Source organism: Kogia breviceps, chromosome 14 (genome assembly GCF_026419965.1).
Source record: "Kogia breviceps isolate mKogBre1 chromosome 14, mKogBre1 haplotype 1, whole genome shotgun sequence".
Lineage (NCBI taxonomy): Eukaryota > Metazoa > Chordata > Mammalia > Artiodactyla > Physeteridae > Kogia > Kogia breviceps.
This window is the reverse complement of record NC_081323.1, coordinates 564,923-571,739: the sequence shown is the minus strand read 5'-3', so window position 1 is coordinate 571,739 and position 6,817 is coordinate 564,923. Positions and strand designations below refer to the sequence as shown.

At 54.5% G+C, this 6,817-nt stretch overlaps 1 long non-coding RNA gene across 1 annotated transcript; it reads left to right on the top strand.

The window, feature by feature from the left end:
- The first annotated feature begins 199 nt into the window (after nt 1-199).
- LOC131740612 (uncharacterized) lies at nt 200-6,734 on the top strand. Its single transcript, XR_010836635.1, has 5 exons — nt 200-363; nt 5,478-5,672; nt 5,762-5,840; nt 5,995-6,082; nt 6,381-6,734. It is a non-coding gene; the product is annotated as an uncharacterized lncRNA (long non-coding RNA).
- Nucleotides 6,735-6,817: the final 83 nt, after the last annotated feature.

The following is a 6,817-nucleotide window of genomic DNA, read 5'->3' as shown; positions in this document are numbered from 1 at the left end:
GCGGGCTCCGCTCCTTGTTGGGGATTCGGCGGCGGCGGCGGCGGCGGCGGCCCGGGCGCGCGCTTCCTAGTGACGCAGGCGGCGGGGCCGCGCACGCACGGGGAAGGGCGGGCCCGGATATTTATTTGGCGCTCGGCCGGGAAGCGGGAGGTGCCGAGAAATAAGGCCCGGCTGGGCCCGACGCGCGTGCGCACAGGCGAGGGCGGGGCCAGAGGTGGGTGCTTCGGCCCCTTAGCTGGGCGGTTGCTCCGCGTCCCGCTTCGCCCGCTGGCTCACCTGCTGGGACTGGCTGACACACTCGCTCGGCGCGAACTTCCCGGGGAGAGGGTGCGTAGGGGGACGCGCTTAGGGTTGGCGAGAAAGGTGAGTGACCTGACCGCGTGTGCAACGGGTCTCCCCAGAGGCAGGCGGGAGGGCTGCCCCGGGAGTCGTACAGTCCGAATCTTGTGATTATCATGGTTTATTTTTGTAGCAAGCGTTAAAAACGGCTTTGAACATTCTCACTTCTGGATCCGCGCGGCCCACAGTGTTCCTGTGTCGACCCCCAGCCGCGCTCTCCTGTGCTGTAGTCACTGGCCACGTGTGCTCATTTCAATTTACGTTAACTGAAGTTAAAATTCAATTCCTGCGCTATCACAGAGGCATTAAAAGACACCCTGGGGCTTCCCTGGTGGCACAGTGGTTGAGAATCCGCCTGCCGATGCAGGGGACACGGGTTCGTGCCCCGATCTGGGAGGATCCCACATGGGAGTAGCTGGGCCCGTGACCCATGGCTGCTGAGCCTGAGCGTCCAGAGCCTGTTCTCCGCAACGGGAGAGGCCACAACAGTGAGGCCCGCGTACCACAAAACAAACAAACAAACAAAAAAACCACAACACCCTGATGCAGGGTTAGGAACGCCCTGAAAACTTTTTTTTAATGGCTGGAGTGCAAAGTCCCAGGGTTTTCCAGAACGTGAGAAGGTTAACATCAGTCAGCTTTCCTGGAGTTCCTTTGACTTGGGAGCTAGTACAAACAGGCCTTGCTGTCTGATTGAAAGGTGCAGTGGGGACCCAGGGGGTGGTGAGTGGGGTCACTTACCCTGCCCAGGCCGGGGCACTTGTGAGGCATCCTGTTCCTGCCCCAGGACTCCTGGAGGAAGCGCCGCAGCCGCAGTGGAGTTGGCACACCTCCCCGTGCTGTCGCCCCACCTGCACCGGGCAGTCAGGGGGACCCAGAGAGTGGCTGAGGCTGGCTGTTCTCAGACCAGGGAAGGCACGTGCAAAGTCTCCTTGTGTGTGGTGTCACTGCTCTGGCTGCTTTCAGCTGCGGGAGACTCGTGTGCCCAGTGAAAGGCTGCGGGGCCTGCGGGTGCTTCCTCTCAGGAGACAGAGAAGGCAGAAAACAAATGCCTCCTTTAGGACCAAGCCGTGAACCTGTGTTCACACTTAGGTAGGAGGGCCACTGAAGGCCATTTCCCAGACTGGGAAGTTTCAAGCACATTTCATTTCAGTGATGTTATAATTGGGAGAGTTACGCTTTCATTTTGTTTTCAATAGTATAGAGTGTACTCAAGCAAGTGATGAAAAAGTCACTGTTTTTAAAGATTGAACTATTGAGCCTATGTCAGTGCAGCTGTTTTATCATCTGGTAAATACAAGAGCAGGTGTGTCTGGTCTGTGCATATCATTTATTTGAATTTCCCTGTCCTCACATTCCGGAAGTAAATGCCCATAAAGTCAGAGGGAGAGGGCTTCCCTGGTGGTGCAGTGGTTAAGAATCCACCTGCCAACGCAGAGGACACGGGTTTGAGCCCTGGTCCGGGAACATCCCACGTGCCACGGAGCAACTAAGCCTGTGTGCCACAGCTGCCTAGCCTGCGAGCCACAACTACCGAGCCCAACTACCGAAGCCCGTGCACCTAGAGCCTGTGTTCCGCAACGAGAGAAGCCACCGCAATGAGAAGCCCACGCGCCACAAGGAAGCGTAGCCCTGCTCGCCGCAAGTAGAGAAAGCCCGCGCACAGCAACGAAGACCCAATGCTGCCAAAGATAAAATAAATTTTAAAAATTAATTAATTAAAAGAACATGTTAAAGGGAGAAGGCTCAGAAGGATGCAGGAGGCAGACCAGGCCAGGTCCTGCTGCTGCACAGTTGGGGTGAGCTGTGGCCACTGGCCCTGGAGTCTGCGGGCACCCCAGGCTCCCCAGTCTGAGTTTCCACTGCTGTGTGGCCTCCACGTATTTCTGCCACAGGACCTCAGGCCTGGTGTTTGAACCTGCACTCACTTTTCTGTCTCTGAAGCATTGGGCTCTGCTTGGCTGCCAGGATGGGTTAGTTCCTCCTGGGGTCTGGGGTGGTGATTTCTCCCCTGTGCTCCCAAGAGGAGGGGAGCTTCCACTCTTGGTTTACTACGGAGGAGAGTAAACCAGGAGAGACTGAGTGTCATCACGGGCCCAAGGACGCCGTGGAGTTTTCATGCCCCACCCTCCACTTCAGCTCCACCACACACAGCCCCTGACCAGACTGGAAGCAGGACGAAGGCAGGCCCAGCGCACCCAGCAATAACCTGGCCCACCCTTCCTCCACTCTGCCGGCCCCGAGGTCCAGGGACTCCTGCCTGGGGGAGGGTGGCGCACGCACTGGGAATTACAGAACCGTGCATGGGTAAAGGGTGTGTTTAAGCTCAGGACAGACCATTCAACCCGTGTAAGAGTATGAAAGGTTTATTGATACGGTTTCAGATTCACAGTGCAGCCAACCTTTAAGAAACTACCCCCCATCTAGCTTTGGTTTAGTATTAAAGACAAAGCTATTGAAATAGTTTCTTTTTCCAACCATATATCTGTGTGAGGCTAGATTTTTTTTTCCTCATATGCTTCAACCATTCTCACTAATTCTATTTTAAGGAAAATGTCACTTTTTCTTTTTAAAATGTTAACATGTAATGGGTGTATCATTTTTTAGTGAATTACTGGTTTTTAAAAATATATAATTTATTTATTTTTGGCTGAGTTGGGTCTTCACTGCTATGCGCGGGCTTTTCTCTAGTTGCGGAGAGCAGGGTCTTCTCATTGTCATGGCTTCTCGTTGCGGAGCACGGGCTCTAGGCGCGCAGGCTCAGTAGTTGTGGCGCACGGACTTAGTTGCTCCGCGGCATGTGGGATCTTCCCGGACAAGGGCTCGAACCCGTGTCCCCTGCATTGGCAGGCAGATTCTTAACCACTGCGCCGCCAGGGAAGCCCCTGAATTACTGATTTTTTAAAATACGTATTTGGCCGCGCCGGGTCTTAGTTGCACCGTGCGGTATCTTTAGTTGCAGCATGCAGGATCCAGTTCCCTGACCAGGGGTTGAACCCGGGCCCCCTGCATTGGGGGCACAGAGTGTTAACCACTGGACCACGAGGGAAGTCCCTGAATTACTGGCAGGTTTTTTGTTTGTTTGTTTTAATTTTGGGCCGCACCACACGGCTTGCGGGATCTTAGTTCCCTAACCAGGGATCGAACCTGCGCCCTCAGCAGTGAAAGTGCAGAGTCCTAACCACTGGGCCACCAGGGAATTCCCTGAGTTACTGTTTTTTTAATTTCTGGGTTTTGATTCCCAGTGTGGTCCCTGTCAACCCGAATAGCCCACGTAAACAGAGCTCTTTGGGGTCCTCCATAAATTTTAGGATTATAAGAGGTCCCTGCAACCAAAAAGTTGGGGAACTTTTCTCAGAAATCCTAGTACATCCATGAAATAGATGACTGTCCGACGCTTGAAGTGATGTTTGCGAGGACGCAGGAGAAGTGCGAACACGTGACTGTGCGCGTTTCAGAGGTCTGAACCAGGGCTCACTTCAGCGCCTCTTGAGGGGTAGGTCCTCCCCAGGGGAAGGAGTTTGGTGGATCAAGATTTTTATCTTTATACTTTGTAGTATGCAGTGAACATGTATTATGTTTGTAACCAGAAAAAAATGTTAATGTCATAAGATAATGCCTACTCTGTTTTCCTCATAGTGGACCTTGTGAAGGTTAAAAACATTTTAACGTGCTTTAAAAAATCATAAACTACCACATGTAACATAAGGTTTTATTGACTAACATGCAGTTTCTCACAGGGCAGGGCCTGGGTGTTCAAATCCATCACTGTTCTCTGGAGTGAAACACCGATGTAATAAGCACTCACTAAACTCATGTTGAATACACAAATTAGTGCATGGATGTTTTCAAGTTACGAATTATGTACCTACAACTGCTGCCTGGGATTGACTTGTATCCTCCAGAGATGTGGTGACATCACAAGTCCCAGCACCTCAGAATGTGCCCTTATTTGGAACTAGGGTTGTTGCAGGTATAATTAGTTAAATAATGAGGTCGTGTTGGATTGGGGACTCCCAAATCCAGTGACTGGTGTCCCGTAGGGACAGAGACACGCACAGAGGGAGAGGCAGAGACACATGTGCTGTGTCCACAAGCCAAGGATAGCCGGTGTCCAGCTGAGCCTGGGCTCAAGTTCCCAGTCCCTGGGGAGGCCTCCACTGTGTGGAGGCTGGCACTGCTCATCACAGCGTGAGCCGCCTGAGGGGGATAGAAGTCCAAACACTTCGTTCCTGGCATTCTGACACCCAGGTCGCCAAGGAGAGCGCGAGGCAGCCAAGCACAGACAGGACAAGCTTTGCTCAGGAGAGAAGAGACCAGCTCGGCTTCTGCCGTGGGCATCGTCCCCCGCCCCGTGCTGGCCTGCATGCACCCATCTTGTGCTGCAGGAAGGACCTGACCCCTCCTGAGGAGTCTGACATGCTGAGCGCTGGGGCTGCATCCATCTCACAACCGGAAGGAGGCCCACACACAGGCTCTGTGGGCCCCCATCTGTTGCAAAGAAACGGTGCTGTTCTTAAGTGGCCCCCGGAAGGGGTGGAGAGACGGCCTTTCCCGACAGCTGAAGCTGGGAGGGCCGATCCTGGCCCTCCGCTCCACTCCAGTCCTGAGGGAGGGGCCTGGCAACACCTCACTTCCAACTGAAAGGAGACACCTCTGTGGTTTCAAGGCCCCTAGTTTGTTGCACAGGTTACAAGCAGTCGGGAAAACTAATACAACTGCCAAATAGCACAATTATTTTTCCTCAGCAGAAAGGGAAACAGCTGCAGTTTGTACCGACTCTTGCCACCTTCCCTCCTACTCAGCCGCACCTGAGCTTGCCCGGCGAGGATGCGTGAGGGGCTGGAGGGAGGCCCCGCTGGGACAGGCATCTGTCTGTGCTTCCATCTTGCCTGCCTTGCTGGACACCCTGTTTCACGGTGGGGGCCCACTGCCGCCCCCAGGCACCGAGCCAGCACCCACCGTGTCCAGAACTCACAGGGTCATCAAGGCAGAGTGTCTGAGGTGGTTCTAAAACCTGTCCCCAGAGTCTGTGACATTCCTCCTTTCCAAAGGTGGAGCCTCACCTACTCCCACCCCCCCACCCCCGGCCCTGAGGGTAGGCTGTTCTTAATGACTCACTTCTTTTTCCTGACTAGTTCACGCCCATGCCAGCCGACTTGGAAGTGGGTACTCCAAGCCCACGCAGCCTCCAGACAACCTCCACTGATGTCCTGACTGCAGCCTCCTGAGAGGCTCTGTGCCAGAACCACCCAGCTCCTGGAGTCCTGACTCGACAAACGATGTTTGTTGTTTTCAGCCACTGCTTGGACTCACTTGTTACACAGCAGTAGGTAACGAATACAGCTCTAACTGGCTTCCCAGGAGTCCCCCGTTTCTTTGCTGCTCTTTGTTAAGCAGAAGCCTGATTGCTTTTCTGCAGAGGATTCCCCATCATCTCCCAACCTCAGAGGCTCCATATGGTGACTGACCCTCAGTGCCTTACCAGGGCCGCCTAAGAGGTAAGAGGCCCTGACCTTGATCAACTGCTCTTCTGGGAATTCCTGGGCTGTGCGCTTCTATGTGGTGAGCATGTGTCTGTGAACCCAGATGACAGGCATACAGAACTCAAGCCTAATAAAAATATTTTCCATGCATTTCCTTCCACTCCTGCAGATTTCTGATGTCTCCACCTTACTGGAGACTGTGTGTCCTGGGTTCTGACTTTCTCATCTCTCCCTGGACAGGGGAAGGTGGGGAGATGGTGAGAGTTCCCTGGAGCCTGGGCAAGTAGCTAGGACTGCCCCAGGAGAGGGCTGTGGGTTTGGGGAGAGGTGAGTGGGTCTCTGGGTCCTGGGGAGCACGCATCTCTCCAGGGCCTGTACCTGAGGTCCATGTGTGGACCTGAGCATGGCTCAGTGTGGACATTACCAAACATGCCTCCTCCCCAGCAGAGGGGTCCCTCCCTGCTGGGCACCCCAAGGGGCAGTTCGGGTCCCCTAGGACACACATGTCCACCAATGTGAGTCACGATGTCTGCTTGTCTCTTTTTGCCACTGCAGGTCCCCATGTTGGGGCCAGATCTGTGTCTGTGAACTGTCAGCTGCCTAATGGGGTCCACAGAGCCATGGGACACACCCTGGGATTCTAGGACCACCCCTGATCCAAGCAAGACCCACAGCCATGGTGAGAAGGGCAGGCCTCAGACCTCAGACCTTGATCTTCCTCTGCAGTGGCAAGCTGAGAGCCCGGCCCACAGGAGGGCGCAGCCCTGGGGGAGCTGGGGTGGCCCCACCTGCAGCAGAGGTCCTGGCCTCCTCTCTCCCACCCCCACTGTCTCCTGGGGCTCCGGAGGAGAAAGTGGGCTTGCGTGCTGTTTATATGCTCTTTTCTTAAAATCGCCATTGTCATGAGAACTGTTCGCACTTGTGGCGATGACACACAGGGTGGAGTTTCCAGGGGGACGCTTGCACAGGCAGTGGCCTCGCAGCTCATCTGA